Here is a 16508-nt window from a genome sequence, read left to right as displayed (position 1 = left end):
CTCTGGGCTCCAATGTTGACTTCCAAGTTCTCAATGACTCCAAAACATTTCGCTTTCCATTTTAACCTTAAACAATGACTTCCTTGTCATTTTAAGATGCATTTGCAGCATTGCTTCTTCAATGATTAAACAAACTTGCACACCACCATCAACATAAACTTGAATAATTTTCCTTCCGTGTATCCATGCATCCATGACAAGTATAATCTCTTTCACATCTAATAGGTATACCGCCCCAACATGCCCGATTTGGGTTTTTCCTTTCCTGATGCTAACCAAGCCATGCCATTGCCTCCTCAAAGATGAGTTCATCTGTAGTAGCTGACCATATGTAACATCAGTCTTCTTACCTTTTAAATCCTCAAGCAAGCTGTAAGGAACTTGATGGACTCCCAAAGCAAAGTCTCCCATTTGAATCTTCCTTCATTGTCTAGTTTCCTGCTAGTTTCTGAATCGTCTACAACTTGTTTTTCTTTTTTAATTCTTCCTGCCCTTTGATTTTCAATTTCAGTATCCCTCTCTCTGATTCTCTTGTTAGCAAAAACATCAGCATTTTCCCCATCATCAGACATGCTGGTTTCAATCAAATTCATACCTAATGTGCCTTCATTAGGTCTTCTTTCCAACTGTTGCCTAGCCGTTTCAAGTGGCCTTTGTTTCCTGTTGAGGTCTAGCATCTTGCCTAGCATTCCATTATGGCATGGGATACATCTCCCCTCCTGTTCTTCTTGGATGAGAGCAATATGACCTCTCTCTCTCTCTACAATTAAAGCATTCAAAGTTTTCCCATCTATTTCTTGGAGGTTCTCTAAATCTAGGTTGCATTGAGGTTGCCTTGCCTGCAATAGGCTCATATTCAAATTCAGATTTGCCAACTATTCCTGTAGTTTACTGATCACATCATCACCAAGTTTCCTATGGCCTTGTTGAGTTCCATTCCTTGCTCTTTCAAATGCCCCATGAAGATTCACATCTTGCTATCTTGCATTTCTTGCAATAGTCTCAACCTAATTAGGCCGTAAAAACGCATGCACAGCAATACCTCTTGATTGATCTGACCTCAATTGTATTTTCCTTGGCTATTTTGACTACATCTTCATATGTATCAAGGTCTTTGATCGAGAATCTTTTCTCTAATTTCAGGCCTAAGCAATGAAACAAGCTTGTCCTTTTTCAAGAACATCATGGGAGGTTGCTCCATACTCAGTGCAATTTCTATCCATTGTGCTTCAAATCTCGTGACATTTTTAGAGACTTTGACAACACCAACTTTCAGATTCACATAACTCGTATTTTTTAGGGATGGAAACCCCATGCAGCAAACTGCCCCACAAAACGTGGTGGCCTCAATAAATGCAAAACCAGTTGTAGATCCTTTATGTTCCTCTTTTCTCGGAGCACACATAAATACAAACCAAAAAGAATAAATTACCAAAGCTTTATATGGTGAATTTTCATGCCAATTCAACGGCTACAAGCACCTCACTGTTGTAGACATTCCATTACTGCATCAAAAGAGAGTTTACACTCATATAGCAATGGACAATCATGTTGAATTTCATGGGAAACCAACTTGGTGACATAGATATTGCTGAATTCACATGTTTCCTCATAGAGCATAGAAATTGCCTCATAGAGCACTACACATAACAGTTCATAACTTTCTAATCAAATCTTGGATGGCTAAGCTTTAAAAAGGAAAGTTGTAGCTCTCTTTCCAATCTATAACTGTTTAGAAAAACTCAGCCAAATTCTTTGATTTGCTATCTTGAAATAGCTCTGCACAGCTTGCAATCCTAAATTTTTGCATGCTATATATAGCAAAACACAACTTCTCTATTCCAAAACCACAAAATTGCAAATGGGAAGACACTTGCTTTGATTTTAGATTGTCATTTCAGCATACTAGCTAATACATCTCATCATATCTTACATTGATGAACAGTTGCGGGAGCTTCGAACTTTATGAACTCTGATTCATCATTTTCCTGGCTGCAAATTCTTCTAGATTTTTACTAACTCGAGTCCATGCATTCAACATCAACCCATAATACATATTCTTTGCCACATACTCAGTTTCAGATGAAGAGACCCTTTACTTCCATTCTTCTTGCTGATGAGAAGCCTCACGCAGCAACTAACGCGCATCACTCTCCACATGATGAAGAATAGCCCTCTGTTATCTTTCACTCATAACCATACCTTAGAACTGATCTGCATACTCTTTGCCCCATGCAGCAATAGAAGAAAACAAGACAAAAAGAAAACTCCTATTACCATCAATTGAAAAATGAGAACATCACTCTCCACATGATGAAGAACATCCCTCTGTTATCTTTCACTCATAACCATACCTTAGAACTGATCTGCATACTCTTTGCCACATGCAGCAATAGAAGAAAACAAGACAAAAAGAAAACTCCTATTACCATCAACTGAAAAATGAGAACTCACATTAGCCCATTGACTTCAACAGCCCTGCTATCATACTCCACGCCTCAGATAACTTCAATTGCATGATCTCTTTCTTCTAAAAACTTTTTCTTCTTTTGAGCTTCAGATTTCTCCCTTCTCTTTAGGCTGCAAGATTCTTCTCTCTCTCCCTCCCTCTCTCTTTCTCTCTCTCTCTCTCTCTCTCTCTCTCTCTCTCTCTCTATATATATATATATATATATATATATATATATATATATATATATATATATATATATATATATATATATATATATATATATCATGTTGATTGTATTGTGTCAAACACTTCTCTCCCTTTCTTCTCTTTTTGTTTTTGAAAAACTCCTCATGATTTTGTTTTTTTCCCTATTTTACTAAGCTGCCCCTTGCTTCTCCTTAGTTGTTAGATGGCAAACATGACCCTTACCATATAAAATTCCTCTCGGAGAATCAAAATGGGAAGCGAGAATCATTTTCTACTCTTCATGCATGAGGTGCATGTCTCAAAAATGAAATAGTTATAGCTCTCTTTCCAATCTATAACTCTTTAGAACAACTCAGAGCCAAATTCTTTGATTTGCTATCTTGAAATAGCTCTACACAACCTGCAATCGTAAATTTGTGCATGCTCTATATAACAAAACACAATTTCTCTATTCCAAAAGCACAAACTTGCAAATGTGAAGACACTTTCTTTGATTTTAGATTGTCATTTTAGCATGGCAGATGATACATCTCAGCATATCTTGCATTGATGAAGAGTTGCGGGAGCTTCAAACTTTATGAACTCTGATTCATCATTTTTCTGGCTACAAATCTTTCCATATTTGCACAACATCTACCCATAATACATATTCTCTGCCACATACCCAGTTTCAGATGTAGAGACGCTTTACTTCCATTCTTCTCTGCTACGAGAAGCCTCATGCAACAACTAATACACATCACTCTCCACACGATGAAGAACAACCCTCTATTATCTTTCACTCATAGTAGAAAAAAACAAGACTCTTATTACCATCATCTGAAAATTGAGAACTCGCATCAGCCCATTGACTTCAACAACCCTGCCATCATGCTCCACTGCTCAGATAACTTCAATTGCATGATCTCTTTCTTCTAAAAACTTTTTCTTCTTCTTCAGAGCTTTAGATTTCTCCCTTCTCTTCAGGCTGCAAGATTCATCTCTCTCTCTCTCTCTCTCTCTCTCTCTCTCTCTCTCTCTCTCTCTCTCTCTCTCTCTCTCTCTCTCTCTCTCTCTCTCTCTCTCTCTCTCTCTCTCTCTCTCTCTCTCGTTGATTGTATTGTGTCAAACACTTCTCTCCCTTTCTTCTTTTAAAAAAAAAACTCCTCACGTTTTTGCTTTCTCCCCTATTTTACTAAGCTACCCCTTGCTTCTCCTTAGTTGTTAGATGGCAAACATGACCCTTACCATATAAAATTCCACTCGGAGACTCAAAATCGAAAGCAAGAACACATTTTCTTCTCCTCTTACATGAGGCATGTGTCTCAAAATTGAAATATCACAACCACGTGTCAAACATGCATGGTACCACTTGGGATTTCCATTTATCAACCTGACTCCCGCTATGAGTAAGTGTTAGAAATACAAAAATAATAACATTTGCATGTGTTACCCCACTTGACTCTACGCAGCATCATGTCCCCAATCGCTCATTTTCACCCACCAACGTCTCACTAGCAAATGGATCCTCTAATAAATCTAACTACGTAGAGGATAAAGGAACTCTCTCACTTTGAGGAGATTTAGGGTAGGCATCTACTACTACATGTCCCGCATCTCTACCAAAGATCAATTGACCAGTGGGTATATAAACCTGATAGTCCGCTTTAAGATCCATGGCCTACCTAGCAATACTTTGATAGCTAGGATGCCCTTCGAACCTGATAACCCTAAAGTCAAAAATGCATTCCACATTAGTGGCAATCATGTGGACTTTAGCGATGCAACTTTACATTGCCTCAAACTCTCATCAGCCACATTCGGAGAGTCATGGAGGTATCTTTTTGGATCTCTAATCCTAATCTCTCCATTAATTTCAAACTCATAGTGTTGGCAAAGGATCCCCTATCCACAATAGCATGTTCCACGAATATGCCGTCAACATATGTTGCTACCCTTGGACAATGCTTTTCAGCATGCTCAAACCAATCATCCCCTACCCATGCTGGATCCACGATATACTTAGTGTGTAGAATCTTCTTAAACTCTTTATACACTCCTAAAGAAAGCTTAATCAACTATAGGAGACTTACATCCAAGCTTAACCTCACAAAGGTAACTTGCTAAATCCAATATCTCTCTTCTCTCACCAAACCATTCTCTCCTTTCGTCTTTGAATAGGCTTTGGTGCCTCTTTCTTGGCTTTTGCAATCTTCTTTGGCCGCACTCCTTATCCTTCTTAGGGTCAGCTTTACTATCAATGGCTTTTAGAGGTCTGCCTTTCATGTCAAGATTAAGGACTAGTGCTGCCCTATCATCTTGCTTAGGATTTCCCTCAATAGGTTTTACCCTTTTGACCTCTTGTAATGATCTGTAGATTAGAAGCTTCAATGCCATTGATGTGTACAGCTTCAATAAGCCTGACTCCATTGTCACTATGTAGCTCCTCTACAATAGCCTTCCCTCTTTGCAGTATTTGTTTCATTCCCTCATTAGTGGAGATTATTTCATTACACTCGATGGTTGACTAGACCTGGCTGTTTACTTTATTGTTGGAGAGACCTAAGTCAATATAGTGCTTCATTATATCCTTAACTTTTTCAAGGACATTTGAGACACTTGACTCATAGCCATGATCATCTATGTGTTGTTTTATTGGCCTAGCCACTTGATTTGAAATTGGCTACTGATTCCCTAGAATAACATTAGAATTTGTCATTTGGCTTCCAACATTTGGTGGGATCTGACTGACCATAGGCATTGTCACACTAGGAGGAGCTAGCAAAATGGGCACATTCTAAATTATGCTTCCTCTCCCATTGGAAGTAGTCATGGGTGTCCCTTGACCTCCATTTTTCAATTCTAAAGTCTTTTCAACACCTAGACTTGGATTCCAATTTTCCCTAGAGGTATAGGTCACTTGCAATCGCAACTCTACCTCCTATGCTCGAGTAATAGCCTTAACAATTTCAATAAGAGCAACAGTGCTCACTTGCACTTGGATGTTAAAGTCTAGCCCATGCAAAAAATATTGTAGCTGAGGAACAGCTAGAATGGGAACATAAGTCTACAACTTATGAGATACTTCCTTCAATTACTTGGCATAGCCTGGAACATTCTTGTGAGGTTCTTGATGTGTTATATTGAGAAAATGTAGCCAATACTAACCTCCACTTTTAGGAGTGAACTCTCTTTGAAAGGTGATAAAAATATATCAATCGTAGTTATGGTTCCAGCCTCTAGGCTATGATACCATACTGCAGCTTATCCTTTCAGATTCATATTAAAAAACATCATCAAGTGTCCTTCATCTTTGATTTGACAATTAAACATTAACTTTGGAAACTCATTAATATGAAGTTCCACATTTTCCTCTGCTAACATATTAAAAATGGGTACATGAAATCCTAAGGCTAGCAAGTCCGACGTTCCTGCTGGGATTGCAATGGGTTGCACCATGACAATTGGATTTGCTACTAAAGGTCCCTGAACTATGGAAACTATCATCCCACTCAAAGTGTGCTGACTGACTGGAACATGGGAAGTACTAGAAGTTCTTCCTCCTCCTAATAATAGACTATTTGTGGGACTAAGGTTGCTAAGATCCCTCCCTTGTAGGGATATCAGACCACTCCGTTGAGGAGAATATCTCCTAATAATTTCAGCCAGGTGTCTAGCTTGTTCACCTCTTTCTTGCTTTTGAAGCTCGACTTGATGGTCTCTTGGATCTATTTCACTCCCTTTTGGCATACACTAATAAATTCATCCCTATTGACTAAGATTCAAACAGTGCTGCTTGTTAGCAACATCCAGCAATGCACCACCTGTCAGGATCTAAAATGGGCTCGATAGTGGCTCTAAGGATCTAGCCAGGCCTCTATGCTCAACCAAAGTACCCCACAGCCTTGTGGCCAGGAGCGTCTAGAGGCTACACACTGATCTAACTAAATAAGCATTTGTATGGCTCATAGTCCAACGAATAACTCTTCCCAAACTCCTCATAGGAAGCCCCTACACATATTGGTGTTACACAGCACATAAAATAGACACAGGGAGTACCCCTCGTGGCTAATTGTGGCAGCCCCTCTATGGCTCTCCTACACCTCAAGGATTGGCCCCAAGATGTGCCGTTCAAACACAAAGCACATACGATACATGATCCTCTCTTTAAAACAATCATTGCAATAGATAAAAGATATTCCTCATTGAGTAAGTCCCCTAAAGGAAACAAACCACTAATCCTAAAATTTGGGATACCTCACTCTCAATGTGGGTTAATGTTTATGAGAAGACAATTGCCATGCATCTAAGAAGATACCATGTGTTGAATGCAATGCACCTGTGAATCATAGTGCTCAACCATTTTAATTCATTTAAAACAACATTGTGATAGTGTGAAACCATTTCTTTTCATGCTTTCATTCTAAGCATAATTGCTACATTGCATAGGGTGAGCAACACCGAGCGTGCCCATACTACTGAACCCTTTAATTCTCAAAACACACATATCCTATATGCAAAATAGTAAAATCTGAGCCTCTAAAACCATGGCTAAGACTCTGACAACACGAGCTTTCAGATTCACATAACTCTTATTTTTTAGGGATGGAAACCCCATGTAGCAAACTGCCCCACAAAGTATGGTGGCCTTAATCAGTGCAAAACCAGTTGTAGATCCTTTCCGTTCCTCTTTTCTGAGAGCACACATAAATACAAACAAAAAAGCATAGATTACCAAAGATTTATATGGTGAATTTTCATGCCAATTCAATGACTACAAGCATTTCACTATTGTAGACATTCCATTACTGCATCAAAAGAGAGTTTACACTGATATAGAAATGGACAATCATAATGAATTTCATGGGAAACCAAGTTGGTGACGTAGATATTGTTGAATTCACATGTTTCCTCATAGAGCACATAAATTGCCTCATAGAGCATTACACAAAATAGTTCATAACTTTCTAATCAAATCTCAAATGGCAGAGCTTCAAAAAGGAAAGTTGTAGCTCTCTTTCCAATCTATAACTCTTTAGAACAACTCAGAGTCAAATTGTTTGATTTGATATCCTGAAACAACTATGTGCACAGCGTGCAATCCTAAATTTGTGCATGCTCTATACAGCAAAACACAACTTCTTTGTTCCAAAAGCAACTGACACATTAATTTTTTCTATTTTTTAAGCTCAATAATCCTATTTTTATTTTTTAATATTTATTTATTAATAAATACTAATATTTCTTGATTTTGTTATATGACTTGATTAAACTTACTGAGAGTTATTTTCATCCCATGAGAACACCATTAACACATCAAAACCCCCAAAATCCATGATTTACATTAAAATTGCAATTTTACAAGTTTTGTATGTTTATAGAAAAATCAATAGACGACTGATTCTTGTCGATTTTCTTAATGTTTCTCATAGAACAGATCAATGACAATCAAGAGCAACCATTTGCAATGAAGATTTATCATAAAACAATGAAATTTATCACTTACTCATAAAACCGTGCTTTATCTTACATGTGTCTCGTATTTAGAAGGTCGCTAACGCTCATTAATAGCCGCTAGTGCTCCTCCAAAGATTAATCTATGCTCCATCGTGTCTTAGCATCATGTCCTAATAAAAATCTCTCAAAATAGCCCACCCCCTTCCCTCATAGATTAAGACATAAAAACATGCACTAAGAGGAGAGGAAAGAGAGAGAGAGAGAGAGAGAGAGAGAGAGGAGAGAGAAATAAAAACTACATCTTTTCATTCATGGCTCTGTTTCGAGCGAGACACTAAGCAATCTCAAGTAAAAAATTGGTGGATCTCATGCCTGTCTCCATTCCTGATGATTCTCATAGTTGAAGATTGCCCAAATCCATCAAATCAATGGGGCAAAAAAAAAATTGCATCCCCTACTCCCAATTGTCAAGTTTTTGAGGTTATTTAAACTTTGAATTTATTTATAAAATAACTAGTTCACATATTGTATGTTCACACTACACGGCAAGTAGTTTTGTCTTCGTTGAGGGTGCAAACAGTCTCGAAATCGCAATCCGATTGGATGGCTGGCTTCATAGCATCAAAATCTATCAATCTGGCCTCCGTTGCACTTTTTTTAGCTCTCAGATCCTGTAGCCGCTTTATAATGTGAAACCTTGCAGGGATTCAATGGGGGGTCAAATGGACTCCGATCAATGAAATAGAGACATGCGTTGGGTTCCTAGCATCAAAATCTATCTAGGAAAACTCCAGCTCATCAATCTGCAACCATTTTATTTTCCACAAAAAAATTCTCTTTCATGCCTCTCGGGCCACTTTTTGCACATTAAATCAAGCTCCAAAATTTTTCTCTCATTGGCAACCACAAGAAGATAGGATGACTCAGCTCATCAAATCCACGAACTCATCTATCCAAAACAATAGCTTTTACAAAACAATAGCAACAAAAAGTATCAAGCTATCACAAAACAAAATGCATAGTAAAGCACAAACACAGCTCTCACCCTACCCCTTGATAGGATCAAGGCATGAAACCCATGATCGAGTGGCCAAGCATAACCTGATAGAGATCCAGAGCGAATCACTAACCAACTGCTCCAACAGAGACTTGCTAACCTAGTCTAGCATACTCAGGCATGTAAAAAGGAGGGAGCTAAGCAAAGTGACCCAAGGAGAACAGGGAATCGGCCTCAGGTCCTAACTTGGTATCCAAGAATCTATCGAGCCCTCACAAGGTGACACTTAAATCTTTATTTATTCTGCTCAATTTTATTTCCACTCCAACCTTTCTTAGTATTTTTCTAGCGAGATGCCACCCCTAGGAAGACAAGGTATTTGCTAACTCGTCCCCACGAGCATAACAAGCTCTCGCAAGGCAATGATCAACTGCTCTTGAGATTTTTCTTCTTTTCCTTTTCTATCTGAAGGGTTAGAACCCCTTTTTACACACTTCTATATTTTTATATTTCAAGTATATTCAAAAATTTCTATTCTTTTTACTTTGGTAGGCTTCTTCTCTAACTGCCTCACTACAAACAAAAGCTCCTAGAAATTGCTGCCTAGCAGGCTAGCAGAACAAGGTCATTAGGACTACCTTCTAAAAAAATTCTTAAAGTACTTGACAATGTCGTCATAGGAGGCAAACAATTGCTCGGATCTCCCTAATACACACCTAACCTAACCCTAGGACTTCATGCCTTGATTGTCAATCCTCAACAAAAGAAAAAACCTCCACAAATACATAAACACATATAGCATAGAGAGAAAGTACTCGTAAAGGAAAAGTATCACCTGGACTTGGACACAAAAGCTTCTGCACAACAAGAGGCTCCCCCAGGTTCCAGTGGATCTATATAGCACAACACTAAAACAAAACCATTGGTCATAGTTGCACTAAACATACACATGGCCCTCTTGGCCTAATTAAATATAGCACTTCACTGTAGAATAATTGGCCCCTTGGCCTAATGAAATAATTCATGAAATAACCATTCAGTGTCGTATTGCTGAAACAAACACTTGGTCTCAACACAACTCTACTGAAGTATAATAGTGACCAAGGTTGAGGGCTCCTCTAGCCCTACATTAAGTGCATCAAGTTATTGGCTAATCCCCCTACAAAAATAGCAAGGGGTGTCCGACGAATATGATGATAAATGTTCTTATGTGTCCATGTGATAGAATAGGAAGGTGATCAACCACCACTTGACTCATACTCCATATTAACCAATGGCAATCAAAATAGGACATATCAACAAGAAATCCCCAAGTAGCCATGAGCTAATATTAGGAGGCAATTGTAAGAGCACCCCATGACCACAATTGAAAAAGATATCCTCAATAAAAGCATAATTGGACAAAGAGTCTATAAAGTAATTCCACTATTGGGGAATAAACTGGCAAGTTACTACTTCAAAAATATGCATCATATATAAGGCAGTGGTACATTGGCAAGTACAATAGGATCCCTCAAACTATAGGTCCCATTCAATTAATTGATCACTAGTTGCAAATCACCTTTTTCCAATAACTGACAGATACCACTAGTTCGGGCTACATTTAGTCCCATGATTAAGGCCTTGTATTCTACCATGTTATTTGTAAAAGCTCTACCAAGATATGCTCCCATTTTCATAACAATTGTACGTCGGGGATCTTTTAATAACCACACCAACACTCGTATGCTTAGCAGGCTCTCTAGAAGTTTTGTCAAAATACAAGTATAAACCTAGTCTTCATTGATAGGCTACGCCATATTGATCAACTCACTTGTACTTATGATTATCAAAGTCAAGCTATGAGAGAGGATGTGTAATAGGTACATTGTCTCCTTCCTTGCTGAGCTCAATAGGAACACTCGTAAGAATCCTTTGATAATGGTGGTAGTAGACCTTAATATCCCATGTGAAAGATTTGTCTTGCCACTCAATAACCTAATAACCTTTACTCCACCAGATCACTTAATCTTGGTGGTGACACTACTCTAAATATGAATGGACAAGATACAGAATGATTCTTCCCATCCAATTGTACCAATACCTACTACTACAAGTTAAAGTGGAATCCTGAAGGACCTGCACAAGCACCAAGCCCAACATTAGCTCTTACATGTAGTAAGCCTTCAATTTATTAAAGTTCACCTTATTTTTGAACCCTACCCCTAGTAAGTCTATTAAAAGTGCCGTAGTGACATTCTTTCCTATGCGGACAATTGTATACATCCCATCCCATTTGGGTTCTAATTTACTAGGAAATAGCTCAAGACATGCATCATAGTACAACACCAATGACCCTTCAAAATTTTATATTTCTTAGTCCAAAGGTCATGAAGCACTTTCATTCTCTTCTTTCCTACCTCTTGATGTAATAGAGCTTGCAATCAAATTTCATCAAGATGCACAAGTGAAACAAACCTTTCCTACAATGCTTCTGCCTCACCCAACGAATGATTGAGAGAAAAAATCATAATGGGCAAATATATTTCTAATGGTAAGACACACTCTTCCCCATATACCAACTTGAATGGGGTGTGTCCTATAGCTTTATTAAATATTGTGTTGTAAGCCCAAATTGCCACATACAAATTCTTATTCCAATTTGGCTTACTTTCAGACACTATCTTGGATAAGATCCCTACAAGCTATTTATTCGTACTCTCGACTTGACCATTTGCTTGTGATTTATATGGGGTGGTTTTATTGTGTCTAATCTTCAAAGCTTTTGTTAAGGCTACTATAATCTTATTCAAAAAGTGTATCCATGGATCAAACACTAACTCCTTAATTGGACCAAAATGGCAAATAATTTTCTCCATGATAAAACTGGCCATCTCCTTAGCATTATCCTTCAACGTTGCTCAAGCTTCAGAGACCACTTTGAAAATTAGTGCGTCGCTACAATGATATAACACTTTCGCGTAGTTGATGAAGGGTGTATTGGTCCAACAAAATCGATACCCCATTTTTCACGAAGGGTAACGTAAGTAAAATAGGATTCAATGGCTGCTTATGATTCTCCCCTGGCATCATATCTTTGATAGACACCACAGCACTTAACATAATTGAAAGCATCCTGAAAAATTGATGGCCAACAATATCAAGTACATAGATCTTTCAAGCCACTAAGCTATTCAACAAAATGTCCCCCACATGCTGAATTATGACATTCCTCAAGAATAAATGGTACCTCATCAAGTATTATACATCAATGATAAATCTCATCCACACCTTCCCGATACAAGACACCTGCTATAATTGAAAAGTGTAGTTCTTGTTGCTTAATCTTTCTCTTCTCAAACTCTGATAGAGCAGTCCCAACCTCTTGTGTAGATAGATAATGTGTTATAGCTGCATAGTAGGAAGAGATGGAAGCTGTATCAAGTTTGAATAAACCTTCAATGTCACTTCCTTCAGCTAGAATGTCCTTTGGGTCCTCAAAATCCACAAGACATTTCATGATGCCCTGTAGCTTTAGTGGCTTACTCCTAATCTCATAATTGAACTCTTGCAAAAGTGATTAACTACTTTTCTAAACGGTCAAGCGGCTGCAACTTGTTCATCAACAATCTAAGTCCTTCCGCCTTCATAAAAAATGCCACCTTCTCAATGATAAAGACCCATCACATTACATACAACAATGTCCATCAAATAGAACCATGAATACCCAAGCAATGGGTGTGCAAGCCACTACCAAGGTGCCTTAAAGAGAACTTGATGTAGATGTCAATCATACCAGCTCCTGAAAATAGAAAAGAATCATAGCAGCTCTCCGTGTCTGTCAACAATGCCATTGAAAGAGAACGTGACCATCCTAACACCCATGCTATAGCGCATAAACTCGCGCATAAATGACCATGGATTCCTGACCTTTGGCCAAACCGTGAAAGATTTCTCTACCTATGTTTCTCTTTGTATTCAAAACTGTTATCTCTTTTGTATAATCGATTATCTAACTTATGAAATGGAAAGCTGGTCTGTATGTTGAAATGATGTTGAATGGTGTGTTCTAACAAAGATAGAAAGGCCAATATTAGTCATAATCTAAATCTATTTTATATCATAGAGATATCTGTTTTGGGTTAATTTAGGGGAAGCTTTTTGACCCCTAACACTTGGCGATCCTTCAAATTAGTATTTGGGCATTAGGTGGGATGTTCAGAATGGAACAGGTGCAGAAGATTTTTTAGTTAAAGGATACAGTCAGAAATGGATTCTTGGCTTGAGGAATTTCACGATTGGACTATTGAAGAGGAGAAATGGGAATCTTTTGCACAGGCTCTGTTACAAGAGTTTTAGAATTGGACAACAAAAGAGGAGTTTGAGGCATGTAGTCAGGTATTTCTAAACACACACTTTCTTGATTTACCTTTGGACATTATTAGAAAGATCAGGGAGATAGTGTGGAAAGAACACACAAAATAGGTTGCTCCTTTTGGCTTGAGGAATACAGGCAGTGTGTTCAGGAAAATTTGGCATAATCAATATCTTCGGAAATTTCGTCAACCATATGGGCTGAGTTATACACCTAAATTGGTCAGGGAAAGACAGAGAAATCAACATGGCTGTGACAGTCATCACTATGAACATTGTGCACCTAGGTTCTCAGCAGTAGAATAATCTGACAGAACATGTGTATGGTGTATGTCTCTCGAAAAATACAAGGGTGAAGGTTTTGGAACTTATTATACTAGGCTGTAGGAAAAATTAGAACAGGAAGAGAAACAGAGGAAGAAGGAACAACATAGGTCCATGTGGATATCCTAGATTTAGAGTATCTGAGTGATCAGGAACTACAAACTGAAGAAGTAGGTCCTAGTCATACAACAGAAAATGTTGTTACTGATCAGCAATTACAGGTTACACTAGGTGAGGAGGAGAGAAACAAAAACAGATTTATGGGGCCGCTAGGATGGTCTCAAATTCAGAGATAGGCAAGGAGAAAACTAACATTTCAACCATTGCCTAAAACACCAGCAAAAAGAAAGGTTGCAACAACACAACAGCCACGATCAATGGCACAACCCCCCTAATCCAATAAATCTCAAAGTCAAATTTGCAAACTTAAAGGGTGAGTCCAAAAAAGAAGACCTTGATGCCCATGTAGCTCAATTAAGCACAAAATGGGAAGCAAGTGGACTAGGAGTATTGCATGGAGATGATATGAAAAAGCAGCAATTTGTTGCCACATTGGAGGGTAGGGCTATGAATTGGTTTACACATTATGGTGCAGCCCATTTTGCTAATACACAAGCATTACAAACAACATTTGTGGCAAGATTCTGAAGGTGGAAAACACCCACTAATATTCTGAAGAAGCTTAAAACAGTGAAACAAAAGAGACTCCTTGTGGAGGATTATGCACAACAGTTTTTAGATTTGAATGGAAGACTTGCACCCAATGAAAGGCCAACCAATGAGATGCTGGGGGAATATTTATGTAACGGGTTGAGGGAATCCCTAAGAACTACAGTAGCTAGTATAGATATTCCTGGAGGTGCATGAGGATTTAATCAATTGGTAACAGTTGCCAGAAGAGCAGAGAAAAGGTTGGGAACCATCAAATAGAAGAAGAAGAAGAAGTATATCAGTGATTCAGATTCAGATACAGATTTAGATTTAGATTGAGATTCAAAGTCTGACTCAGGTTTAGATTCGGAAGATGACACTTCAAATTCAAATTCTGATGATTCAAAAGATGAGGAAAGGAAATCTAGAAGCAGGAAGAAGAAAAGGAAAGAGAAGTAGAGAAGTAAAGCTAGGGGAAAGAAGGACAAAAATGAAAAGGAAAAGACAAAAAGCAAGTCTCAAAACTTGAATAAACAAATTATTGCAACTCTGAAGAGTATGGGAATTTCAACATCTCAAAAGAAGGACAAACCATATTGTAACACATGCTAGAAGCATGGGCACACAGATGCTACTTGTTGGTATAATCCTAACAATAGGGCAAATCCAAGACAGCAAGTGCCAAGGGCAAGTGCACAAGTTACAAATGCAATAAAACCAAACAGAAATAGAGCAATGGAAGGTCCATCTAGAAGATTTCAGGGGAGAAATAACTAGGGACCACCTAATCCTCAAGGAAATGGTAATCTGAATGATGACCCATGCACATACTATGGAGAAATGAATCACAGACAAGGTCCTAATTGCTCATTGTGGTGTAAACACAGAGAGGAGAGAAGTATTCCTATTATCAGATATAACAATCAAAGACCACCTGCACAGGCACAACAGAACAGGCCACCACAAGCTAATGTAGTTATTGTGGAAGAAGCCAAACAGGTTCATGAAGCTGTGGTGCATAGACAACAGAATGATTATCTTAATGTGCTAAATGTACAGTGTGATTGTTCCAACTATATACAGGTGGAGGAGTTCCTAAAAAATCAGCATCAGTTTGGTTATTACAAGATCATGTGGAAATTATGTGGCTGATCTTGTTATATCCCATAAGGAGATGAAACACCTCAGTATTGGGAGAATCAAAGACAGGTCAGACAAGGGTGTTCGAAGGAAATTCTAAAGAGTTAGAAAACTGACTATGGTAAATAGAAATTGTAGCAGCAAATACCTAATATATAGTCAAGTATTCAGGAGGAGATCTAGCATCAAGAGATAAGGGAGGCACAGTTGACAGCTGAAGTTTTGAGGAATACATTGTTACAATGGATCAGATTTTAAGTTTGGTTCTTGAATTTAAAAGATAGGTACTCAGAAATCTAAGTGAGGAGGAAGAACAGGTGGATGAACTTGAAGCTTGTTAGATTGAAGCTAAAGATGTGGATTACAAAGTACCCAAAACACCATATTAGAGATTTTGGGAATTTTCCAAGACGCACTTTTAATGAATGTCTTACTTTTGTGAATGAAAGAGAGCACTATGTTTATGTTTATCTTTGAAGAGCACTTTGTATGTTACAAATATGAGATCACACATCCTGAGAGCTTAAATGATGAATGTAAGCTATGTGGCTATTAGGAGATTTGGATTTCACCTCTATCTTTTCTAGCATACTAACAAAATATGATGTTGTATGGTGGTGGAAACATCAAGGAGGCTTAACTAGTATATACCTAGGGAATTTCCAAGTTTAATATAAGAATACAAAGGTTTGAAGGAGTGCTGAGAGAATTTAGAATACAAGAGCCTTAAACATTATATGAAAATATGTTATCATGGCCAAAATTTATAATGTTATGGATTTGAAGATATTATAATATGAGTTTTTTCTTTTAGATATAGCATTATTTAAAGTGACATGTATAAGTTTCATGATACCCATCTTTGGATTCATTACTTAATGATGTCTCACTAGCACATGGATCCTCTAATATGTCTAACTCTGCAGAGGATAAAGGAACTCTCTTACT

This window comes from Lygodium microphyllum, chromosome 14, assembly GCF_053477565.2.
Source record: "Lygodium microphyllum isolate KBCC chromosome 14, Lygodium_microphyllum_v1.1.10, whole genome shotgun sequence".
Taxonomy (NCBI): domain Eukaryota; kingdom Viridiplantae; phylum Streptophyta; class Polypodiopsida; order Schizaeales; family Lygodiaceae; genus Lygodium; species Lygodium microphyllum.
Note: the sequence above shows the minus strand (reverse complement) of the source record.